The 12,782-nt window shown below is 45.8% G+C and overlaps 1 pseudogene; it reads left to right on the top strand.

Moving 5' to 3' along the window:
* Positions 1-12,685, top strand: part of LOC123732683 (E3 ubiquitin-protein ligase RBBP6-like) — a 28,911-nt pseudogene extending 16,226 nt beyond the window's left edge.
* Positions 12,686-12,782: the final 97 nt, after the last annotated feature.

The raw sequence follows: 12,782 nt of genomic DNA, 5'->3' as shown, positions 1-12,782 counted from the left end.
TGACCAACACCGCCGCTACGCCGTCCCTACTATAGACGCGTGAGTTACTGCTGACCAACACCGGCCGCTACGCCGTCCCTACTATAGACGCGTGAGTTACTGCTGACCAACACCGCCGCTACGCCGTCCCTACTATAGACGCGTGAGTTACTGCTGACCAACACCGGCCCCTACGCCGTCCCTACTATAGACGCGTGAGTTACTGCTGACCAACACCGCCGCTACGCCGTCCCTACTATAGACGCGTGAGTTACTGCTGACCAACACCGCCGCTACGCCGTCCCTACTATAGACGCGTGAGTTACTGCTGACCAACACCGGCCGCTACGCCGTCCCTACTATAGACGCGTGAGTTACTGCTGACCAACACCGGCCGCTACGCCGTCCCTACTATAGACGCGTGAGTTACTGCTGACCAACACCGGCCGCTACGCCGTCCCTACTATAGACGCGTGAGTTACTGTTGACCAACACCGGCCGCTACTCCGTCCCTACTATAGACGCGTGAGTTACTGCTGACCAACACCGGCCGCTACGCCGTCCCTACTATAGACGCGTGAGTTACTGCTGACCAACACCGGCCGCTACGCCGTCCCTACTGTAGACGCGTGAGTTACTGCTGACCAACACCGGCCGCTACGCCGTCCCTACTGTAGACGCGTGAGTTACTGTTGACCAACACCGGCCGCTACGCCGTCCCTACTGTAGACGCGTGAGTTACTGTTGACCAACACCGGCCGCTACGCCATCCCTACTGTAGACGCGTGAGTTACTGCTGACCAACACCGGGCGCTACGCCGTCCCTACTATAGACGCGTGAGTTACTGCTGACCAACACCGGCCGCTACGCCGTCCCTACTATAGACGCGTGAGTTACTGTTGACCAACACCGGCCGCTACGCCGTCCCTACTATAGACGCGTGAGTTACTGTTGACCAACACCGGCTGCTACGCCGTCCCTACTATAGACGCGTGAGTTACTGCTGACCAACACCGGCCGCTACGCCGTCCCTACTATAGACGCGTGAGTTACTGCTGACCAACACCGGCCGCTACGCCGTCCCTACTATAGACGCGTGAGTTACTGCTGACCAACACCGGCCGCTACGCCGTCCCTACTATAGACGCGTGAGTTACTGCTGACCAACACCGGCCGCTACGCCGTCCCTACTATAGACGCGTGAGTTACTGCTGACCAACACCGGCCGCTACGCCGTCCCTACTATAGACGCGTGAGTTACTGCTGACCAACACCGCCGCTACGCCGTCCCTACTATAGACGCGTGAGTTACTGCTGACCAACACCGGCCGCTACGCCGTCCCTACTATAGACGCGTGAGTTACTGCTGACCAACACCGGCCGCTACGCCGTCCCTACTATAGACGCGTGAGTTACTGCTGACCAACACCGGCCGCTACGCCGTCCCTACTGTAGACGCGTGAGTTACTGCTGACCAACACCGGCCGCTACGCCCGTCCCTACTGTAGACGCGTGAGTTACTGCTGACCAACACCGGCCGCTACGCCGTCCCTACTGTAGACGCGTGAGTTACTGCTGACCAACACCGGCCGCTACGCCGTCCCTACTGTAGACGCGTGAGTTACTGCTGACCAACACCGGCCGCTACGCCGTCCCTACTATAGACGCGTGAGTTACTGTTGACCTCTGACCCCGTCCCCCTGACTTCCACGTGAACGAGGGGAGAACTCCGTCCCTACTATAGAAAGAGCGTATTTTCATCAGAATCATAAAGCCTAGTCAAATCAAATCTTATTGGTCACAGTCACATGGTCAGCAGGTGTTAATGTGAGTGTAGTGAAATGCTTGTGCTTCTAGTTCCGACCGTGCAGTAATATCTAAACAGTAATATAACCTAACAATTTCACAACAACTACCTTATACACACAAGGGTAAAGGAATGAATAAGAATATGTACATATAAATATATGGATGAGCGATGGCCGAACGGCATAGGCAAGATGCAGTAGATGGTATAGAGTACAGTATTTACATATGAGATGAGTAATGTAGGGTATGAAAACATTATATAAAGTGGAATTGTTTAAAGTGACTAGTGATACATTTAATTACATCCGATTTTTTTAATTATTAAAGTGGTCAGAGATTTGAGTCATCACCTCAGACATGATCTTTAGAAAGGTTAAGGTTAGTCTGACCTTTAACCCCTGACGTCTAACCCGTAAACCTGTGTGTGTGTGTGTCCTCCACAGTGAGGCCTACGCTTTAGGTAAGAAGGAGAGGCCTCCGTTCGTCCCCAGGGACCAGTCCAGTTCCGAGGAGGACGAGGACCCGGTCCCCTGATGAGCTGCTCTGTCTGCTGTGTAAAGACCTGATGACTGACGCTGTGGTCATACCCTGCTGCGGCAACTCCTACTGCGACGACTGTGAGTCAACAAACACACACCACTCTCCTCTCCTCAGGTATCCCTAGTGACTGATGCTGTCTCCTCAGGTATCCCTAGTGACTGATGCTGTCTCCTCAGGTATCCCTAGTGACTGATGCTGTCTCCTCAGGTATCCCTAGTGACTGATGCTGTCTCCTCAGGTATCCCTAGTGACTGATGCTGTCTCCTCAGGTATCCCTAGTGACTGATGCTGTCTCCTCAGGTATCCGTAGTGACTGATGCTGTCTCCTCAGGTATCCCTAGTGACTGATGCTGTCTCCTCAGGTATCCGTAGTGACTGATGCTGTCTCCTCTCCTCAGGTATCCGTAGTGACTGATGCTGTCTCCTCTCCTCAGGTATCCATAGTGACTGATGCTGTCTCCTCAGGTATCCGTAGTGACTGACGCTGTCTCCTCTCCTCAGGTATCCATAGTGACTGACGCTGTCTCCTCTCCTCAGGTATCCGTACGTCTCTGCTGGAGTCAGAGGAACATGTTTGTCCCACCTGTAGCCAATCGAATGTCTCCCCTGACGCCCTCATAGCCAATAAGTTCCTACGCCAGGTAAAACTCTCTCGGCACCGCCTGCTCAACCCTGGGCTTTATTTAGTGAGATAACGTGGAGGAAATATTTTCTACAATATATAGTGTCTTCAGAAAGTATTCAGACCCCTTGACTTTTTCCACATTTTGTTACTTTACAGCCTTATTATGAAATGGATTAAATCTACACACAATGCCCATAATGACATCACAATGACCCATAATGACATCACAATGACCCATAATGACATCACAATGCCCCATAATGACAAAGTAAAAACAGATTTTGAGATTTTTGAAAATGTATTAAGAATAAATAAATAAAAAAATTAAATATTACATTTACATAAGTATTCAGACCCTTTACTCAGTACTTTGTTAAAGCACCTTTGGCAGTGATTACAGCCTTGAGTCTTCTTTGGTATGACGCTACAAGCTTGGCACAACTGTATTTGGGGAGTTTCTCCCATTCTTCTCTGTAGATCCTCTCAAGCTCTGTCAGGTTGGATGGGGAGCGTCGCTGCACAGCTATTTTCAGGTCTCTCCAGAGATGTTTGATCGGGTTCAAGTCCGGGCTCTGGCTGGGCCACTCAAGAACATTCAGAGACGTGTCCTGAAGCCACTCCTGCGTTGTCTTGGCTGTGTGCTTAGGGTCGGTGTCCTGTTGGAAGGTAAAGCGTCACCCCAGTCTGAGGTGCGGAGCGCTCTGAAGCAGGTTTTCATCAAGGATCTCTGTACTTTGCTCCGTTCGTCTTTCCTCGATCCTGACTAGTCTCCCGGTTCCTGCCGCTGAAAAACATCCCCACAGCATGATGCTGCCACCACCATGCTTCACCGTAGGGATGGTGCCAGGTTTCTTCCAGACATGATGCTTGGAATTCTTGCCAAGGAGTTCAATCTTGGTTAAAACAGACCAGAGAATCTTGTTTGGCCGGGCGGCCAGCTCTAGGAAGAGTCTTGGTGGTTCAAAACTTCTTCCATTTCAGAATGATGGAGGCCACTGTGTTCTTGGGGACCTTCAATACTGTATAAATGTTTTGGTACCCTTCCCCAGATCTGTGCCTTGACACAATCCTGTCTCTGAGCTCTACGGACAATTTCTTCAACCTCGTGGCTTGGTTTTTGCTCTGACATGCACTGTCAACTCTGGGACCTTATATAGACAGGTGTGTGCCTTTCCAAATCATGTCCAATCAATTTAATTTACCACAGGGGGACTCCAATCAAGTTGTAGAAACATCTCAAGGACGATCTATGGAAACAGGAAGCACCTGAGCTCAATTTCAACTCTCATAGCAAAATTTGCTAACATTTATTAAAACCTGTTTTCACTTTGTCATTATGGGGTATTGCGATGTCATTATGGGGTGTTGCGATGTCATTATGGGGTGTTGCGATGTCATTATGGGGTGTTGCGATGTCATTATGGGGTGTTGTGTGTAGATTGAGCGAACTTTTTTAATCCATTTTAGAATAAGGCTGGGGTCTGAATACTTTCGACCGCACTGTATATTCAATACTATGTACTGTTAAAAAAAGATTCAATAAAAATAAAATAAAATGACATACTGTTCATGTAACATACTATAGAAATATGTTGAATTCATTAGTAATATACTATAGAAATATGTTGAATTCATTAGTAATATACTGTAGAAATATGTTGAATTCATTAGTAATATACTGTAGAAATATGTTGAATTCATTAGTAATATACTGTAGAAATATGTTGAATTCATTAGTAACATACTGTAGAAATATGTTGAATTCATTAGTAACATACTGTAGAAATATGTTGAATTCATTAGTAATATACTGTAGAAATATGTTGAATTCATTAGTAATATACTGTAGAAATATGTTGAATTCATTAGTAACATACTGTAGAAATATGTTGAATTCATTAGTAACATACTGTAGAAATATGTTGAATTCATTAGTAACATACTGTAGAAATATGTTGAATTCATTAGTAACATACTGTAGAAATATGTTGAATTCATTAGTAACATACTGTAGAAATATGTTGAATTCATTAGTAATATACTGTAGAAATATGTTGAATTCATTAGTAATATACTGTAGAAATATGTTGAATTCATTAGTAATATACTGTAGAAATATGTTGAATTCATTAGTAACATACTGTAGAAATATGTTGAATTCATTAGTAACATACTGTAGAAATATGTTGAATTCCTCTCCTTCCCTCTCCCCTCCCTCTTCCCTCCCTCTTCCCTCCCTCGCCCCTCCCCTCCTCTCCCTCTCCCTCTTCCCTCCCTCTTCTCTCCCTCTTCTCTCCCTCTTCTCTCCCTCTTCTCTCCCTCTTCTCTCCCTCTTCTCTCCCTCTTCTCTCCCTCTTCTCTCCCTCTTCTCTCCCTCTTCTCTCCCTCTTCTCTCCCTCTCCTTTTCCCCCTCCCTCCTCTCCTCACCTCTCCCTCCCTAGGCGGTAAATAACTTTAAGAACGAGACCGGTTACACCAACCGCATGATGACGAGAGTAGCCCAGCCCCCCCCGTCGTCCCCACCCCTCCTCTCCAGCCTCAATCCCGCCCCTCAGTGCCCGCTCCAGCCTATCAGGAGCCAGCAGGACCCTCTCATGCCCCGCCCTCCAGCCTTAGACACGCCACCATTGGCTCAGCAGCAGGTTGGCCCGCCCCTCAGGTAAGATAAATGTAGTTGTCACTAGTGTTAAATGCTGAATAACCCCCCAGGTGTCTGGGTGACATTTTCCTCTCACGTCTATTGTGTTATTTACACCGTAGAGTCGGGAACCATAATAACTCCTCCCACATGGCTGCTGGCTCCTCCTATAACTCAACGGGCCCCCTCCCCCAGCACCCAACCAATCACAACAACACGCTTATTATAACAAAGTAAGATTCTCTCTCTTAAAATGGCTCTTTCTCTTTCGTTCTTTCTTTTTGTCTCTCTCTCTCTCTCTCTCCCTCTCTCTCTCTCTTTCTCTGTGTCTCTTTCTCTGTGTCTCTCTCTCTCTGCCTCTCTCTGTCTCCCTCTCTCTGTCTCTCTCTCTCATAGACACAGCCAGTGAAACAGAGGTGTCTGTGAGGTTGAGGTAGGCTTTTAGTAACGATGCTACATGTCTGTTTTTCCAGAGAGCCAGAGAGTGGAGGAGTTCAGTCTGTGGTGGTCTCAGCCGACCCCCCTCTAGCCAAGGTGAACAACACACACACACACACACACACACACACACACACACACACACACACACACACACACACCTTCCAAATGGATCGGGTCTGTAATATCAGACGTCACGTTGTTGTTGCTACCAGAGTGTGTGTGTTTGTTGTCTATAGGGATATCGTGTTCCAGTGATGGGTCAACCCCAGTCTGACGGTCACTCCTCCCTGCAGAGGACAGGTAACCCCCCCCTCCTCCAATTCACACTAACCTGTTGAGGACAGACGTTCCGCCTAGCCAACAGCCAATGGCATCGCACGGCGCGAAATACAAAAACCAACTAAAATTACCACAATTCAATTTTCTCAAACAATCAACTATTTTACACCATTTTAAAGATAAGACTCTCGTTAATCTAACCACATTGTCCGATTTCAAAAAGGCTTTACAGCGAAAGCAAAACATTAGATTATGTCAGGAGAGTACCCATCCAAAAATATTCACACAGCTATTTTCAAGCTAGCATATATGTCACAAAAACCAAACCACAGCTAAATGCAGCACTAACCTTTGATGATCTTCATCAGATGACACACCTAGGACATTATGTTATACAATACATGCATGTTTTGTTCAATCAAGTTCATATTTATATAAAAAAACAGCTTTTTACATTAGCATGTGACGTTCAGAACTAGCATTCCCACCGCAAACTTCCGGTGAATTTACTAAATTACTCACGATAAACGTTCACAAAAACATAATTACTTTAAGAATAATAGATAGAGAACTCCTTTTATGCAATCGCTATGTCCGATTTTAAAATCGCTTTCGGCGAAAGCACATTTTGCAATATTCTGAGTACATAGCTCAGCCATCATGGCTAGCTATTTTGACACCCACCAAGTTTGGTGCTCACTAAACTCAGTATTTATATATTAGAAAAATTGGATTACCTTTGCTGTTCTTCGTCAGAATGCACTCCCTGTCACGGTTGTCGTAGGGTCGAGTGGACCAAAACGCTGCAGGAATATGTCCTCCTCTTTTTATTATGGACAAAACAACCAAAAAAAACACAACGACCGAATAACAGGCTGGCACAAAGCTATACACACAATCTCCCACAAAATCCCCATGACAAAACACACCCCTAATTATAGGACTATCCGAAGGGTAACGCGAGCGCATTTCGTGACAAAAAAATTCAAAATATTCCATTACCGTACTTAGAAGCATGTCAAACGCTGTTTAAAATCAATTGTTATGCTATTTTTCTCGTAAAATAGCGATAATATTCCAACCGGGCAACGTTGTTATTCATTCAAAGACTGAAAGAAAAAAAATTGAAGTCTCGTGAACGCGCATCTCCAGTCTCACTGTCCCCTTTCTGACCACTTACAAACTCTGCTGCTGTTCTTTGCCCAGAGACAGCAGACACCCCATTCCACTTTCTGGCGGCTTTAGAGAGCCAATGGAAGCCTTAGAAAGTGTCACGTTACAGCACAGATGCTGTATTTTCGATAGAGATGCAACAGAAGGACAACAAATTGTCAGACAGGGCACTTCCTGTACAGAATCTTCTCAGGTTTTGGCCTGCCATATGAGTTCTGTTATACTCACAGACACCATTAAAACAGTTTTAGAAACTTTAGAGTGTTTTCTATCCAAATCTACTAATTATATGCATATTCTAGTTTCTGGGCAGGAGTAATAACCAGATTAAATCGGGTACGTTTTTTTTTTATCTGGCCGTGAAAATACTGCCCCCTATCCCAAAGAAGTTAACGGTGTTGTTCTCCTCCTAAACGACAGGTCCTCCACCCAGGTCCAATCCTCCCAGACTTCCTGAAGGACCAGTCCATTGGGACAGATACAGGTGTGTGTGTTTTATCTCTGTGTTACCTGCATTTGCTCAGTCATCTCTTGCCTCACCTGACTAATGATGTCACGTCCTGTTCCTGTCTCTCTCCAGCCCTCAGGTCGTGGCAGGAACCATAGCGACCGTGCCCCTCCCTCCCAGCCTCCACCGCCCTCCAACGTGCCGCCCCCTCTCTACAACCCTCCCTCCATTTTCTCCTCCCCTCTCCCCCATCCGCCAGGTGTCATACCCCCCACTACCCGCCTCCCCACTTCCCCCGGGGCAACAGCCCCCTCCAGCTTCTCCCTGCCCCCTCCTGGCTACACCCCCACCCCAGGAGTCACCAACCCCCTGGGCGCCCCCAACACCCAGCCCCCCTCACCGGGAAGCCAATCCCCTCTTCCTTCCTGTCCAAGGATGAGTTCTACAGACAACAGAAGAGACTGAAGGATAAGTGAGTAGACTGACATTCTGCCTGTTTAGTGGGTGGTCTTCCTCTGTTCTGATGGACTGACTGTTAGCCCGCTGAACTAAAGTCTCAGGCCAAGTCTGTTTCGATCGCTCTAGTTTTATCGTTTCAAAACGGAAACCAAGGAAAACTTTTTTTTTTGAACGCTCGTTTAAACTTTTTTGCGGTATTGCTTCTCTCTCGTCTTACTCTCTCCTACTGTTGTCCAAATATGTTCCTCTTTCTTCCTGTCGTCCCCCCCACCCCCAGCTCCCACTGTCGCTACGGTAACCGGGAAAAGTCCAAGCTGGATGAGTTCACGAACGACTTCGCCAAAGAGCTGCTAGAGTACAGAAAGATCCAGAAGGAGAGGAGACGCTCTTATTCCAGGTATAATACTCATATAATACAGAATGAGAGGAAACACTCTTATTCCAGGTATAATACTCATATAATACAGAAGGAGAGGAGACGCTCTTATTCCAGGTATAATACTCATATAATACGGAAGGAGAGGAGACGCTCTTATTCCAGGTATAATACTCATATAATACAGAAGGAGAGGAGATGCTCTTATTCCAGGTATAATACTCATATAATACAGAATGAGAGGAAACACTCTTATTCCAGGTATTATACTCATATAATACAGAAAGATCCAGAAGGAGAGGAGACGCTCTTATTCCAGGTATAATACTCATATAATACAGAAGGAGAGGAGATGCTCTTATTCCAGGTATAATACTCATATAATACAGAAGGAGAGGAGATGCTCTTATTCCAGGTATAATACTCATATAATACGGAAGGAGAGGAGACGCTCTTATTCCAGGTATAATACTCATATAATACAGAATGAGAGGAAACACTCTTATTCCAGGTATAATACTCATATAATACAGAAAGATCCAGAAGGAGAGGAGATGCTCTTATTCCAGGTATAATACTCATATAATACAGAAAGATCCAGAAGGAGAGGAGACGCTCTTATTCCAGGTATAATACTCATATAATACAGAAGGAGAGGAGATGCTCTTATTCCAGGTATAATACTCATATAATACGGAAGGAGAGGAGACGCTCTTATTCCAGGTATAATACTCATATAATACAGAAAGATCCAGAAGGAGAGGAGACGCTCTTATTCCAGGTATAATACAGAAGGAGAGGAGACGATCTTATTCCAGGTATAATACTCATATAATACAGAAAGATCCAGAAGGAGAGGAGACGCTCTTATTCCAGGTATAATACTCATATAATACAGAAGGAGAGGAGACGCTCTTATTCCAGGTATAATACTCATATAATACAGAAGGAGAGGAGACGCTCTTATTCCAGGTATAATACTCATATAATACAGAAAGATCCAGAAGGAGAGGAGACGCTCTTATTCCAGGTATAATACTCATATAATACAGAAAGATCCAGAAGGAGAGGAGACGCTCTTATTCCAGGTATAATACTCATATAATACAGAAGGAGAGGAGATGCTCTTATTCCAGGTATAATACTCATATAATACAGAAGGAGAGGAGACGCTCTTATTCCAGGTATAATACTCATATAATACAGAAGGAGAGGAGACTCTTTTATTCCAGGTATAATACTCATATAATACAGAAGGAGAGGAGACGCTCTTATTCCAGGTATAATACTCATATAATACAGAAAGATCCAGAAGGAGAGGAGACGCTCTTATTCCAGGTATAATACTCATATAATACAGAAGGAGAGGAGATGCTCTTATTCCAGGTATAATACTCATATAATACGGAAGGAGAGGAGACGCTCTTATTCCAGGTATAATACTCATATAATACAGAAAGATCCAGAAGGAGAGGAGACGCTCTTATTCCAGGTATAATACAGGAGAGGAGACGATCTTATTCCAGGTATAATACTCATATAATACAGAAAGATCCAGAAGGAGAGGAGACGCTCTTATTCCAGGTATAATACTCATATAATACAGAAGGAGAGGAGACGCTCTTATTCCAGGTATAATACTCATATAATACAGAAGGAGAGGAGACGCTCTTATTCCAGGTATAATACTCATATAATACAGAAAGATCCAGAAGGAGAGGAGACGCTCTTATTCCAGGTATAATACTCATATAATACAGAAAGATCCAGAAGGAGAGGAGACGCTCTTATTCCAGGTATAATACTCATATAATACAGAAAGATCCAGAAGGAGAGGAGACGCTCTTATTCCAGGTATAATACTCATATAATACAGAAGGAGAGGAGATGCTCTTATTCCAGGTATAATACTCATATAATACAGAAGGAGAGGAGACGCTCTTATTCCAGGTATAATACTCATATAATACAGAAGGAGAGGAGACTCTTTTATTCCAGGTATAATACTCATATAATACAGAAGGAGAGGAGACGCTCTTATTCCAGGTATAATACTCATATAATACAGAAGGAGAGGAGACACTCTTATTCCAGGTATAATACTCATATAATACGGAAGGAGAGGAGACGCTCTTATTCCAGGTATAATACTCATATAATACGGAAGGAGAGGAGACGCTCTTATTCCAGGTATAATACTCATATAATACAGAAGGAGAGGAGACGCTCTTATTCCAGGTATAATACTCATATAATACAGAAGGAGAGGAGACGCTCTTATTCCAGGTATAATACTCATATAATACGGAAGGAGAGGAGACGCTCTTATTCCAGGTATAATACTCATATAATACGGAAGGAGAGGGAGACGCTCTTATTCCAGGTATAATACTCATATAATACAGAAGGAGAGGAGACGCTCTTATTCCAGGTATAATACTCATATAATACGGAAGGAGAGGAGACGCTCTTATTCCAGGTATAATACTCATATAATACGGAAGGAGAGGAGACGCTCTTATTCCAGGTATAATACTCATATAATACAGAAAGATCCAGAAGGAGAGGAGACGCTCTTATTCCAGGTATTATACTCATGTAATACAGAAGGAGAGGAGATGCTCTTATTCCAGGTATAATACTCATATAATACAGAAGGAGAGGAGACGCTCTTATTCCAGGTATTATACTCATATAATACAGAAGGAGAGGAGACGCTCTTATTCCAGGTATAATACTCATATAATACAGAAAGATAATACTCGTTTTAATACCTATGCAATTTTCTACATAGTACTCATAACTGTAATAAAATACTCCTATAATACTTGTATAATAGTATTCTATACCTGCGTAGTAGTATTATATACTCACAATAGTATTGTATACTACTCACACTTAATCTCTTCCCCACCTCTCTCTCTCTCTCTGTCTCCATCTGTCCATCTCTCTCTCTCCCTCCATCTGTCCATCTCTCTCTCTCTCTCTTTTTTCTCTCCCTCTCCATCTGTCCATTTCTCTCTCTCTCTCTCTCTCTCTCTCTCTCTCTCTCTCTCTCCAGGTCCAGGTCTTCCTACAGTAGCTCATCCTACTCCAAATCCCGTTCCCGTTCTCGGTTCATACTCCCGTTCCTCCAGTCGTTTCAGATCCCGTTCCAGGTCCCGTTCCAGATCCCGTTCCAGGTCTTACTCCCGCTCCTCTCCGTACTCCCGCCGCCGCGGACGACCTGTATTCGCTCCCGTTCCCGTGGCTCTACCACCGATCGCGCCGCCGCCTTTCAGGGACCGAGACGGTGCGGGGACGGGGTAGAGGACGGGGACGAGGTACCGGTCACGCCTAAATCACCTGGCCAAGGTGGGTACCGAACCCACACTCCTCCACCCCCAAGCTCCAGAAACCTGTCGTCGCTGGGCCTCCACCGGAAGGGAGAGGAAATACCCGGGCCGGATCCGGGAGAGGGATCGGGAGCCGGCGGCGACGACCGTGGTCCAGAGCACAATGACCCGTACGAGAGGGAGAGGTACCGGGAGTGGGAGAAGGAGTACAGAGAATGGTACGAGAAATACTTCAAAAACTACAACTCCCACGACCCTCCTCCTCCCAATAACCCCCTCCCTACAGGGGCCGACCCGCCTTTAGTTTCACCCGGTGCCACCCCAAGCCGGACGAGACAGAGACCCCTTCAACCCTCCTCCACCCTCTGACTTTTACCCCTCCCCTCGACACCGCCTGGGTGGATCTTCCCCCTTCAGCCGTGAGGAGGCGAGGTGAAGACTATCCCCTCCCTCCTCAAACCCTTCCCCAGGGGCAGGAACCAGCCAATGACTTACCAGGAGAAGTGTGCCGAGCACTTTGGTAATCTGCCGGTGACCCGGTCAGCCAATCAGGATCCTCAGACGCCGTTGAAGGTCGCTAAGGTGTGACAGAGATCCGTCGTCGAGCGTCAGCGCGACCTCCGACCTGGAAAGAGCAGAAGCACAGGAAGAGGAGGAAGACGAGCAAGGGAAAGAGGAA

The sequence above is a fragment of the Salmo salar genome, unplaced genomic scaffold (genome assembly GCF_905237065.1).
Source record: "Salmo salar unplaced genomic scaffold, Ssal_v3.1, whole genome shotgun sequence".
Lineage (NCBI taxonomy): Eukaryota > Metazoa > Chordata > Actinopteri > Salmoniformes > Salmonidae > Salmo > Salmo salar.
Note: the sequence above shows the minus strand (reverse complement) of the source record. Positions and strands in the feature narration are given on the sequence as shown.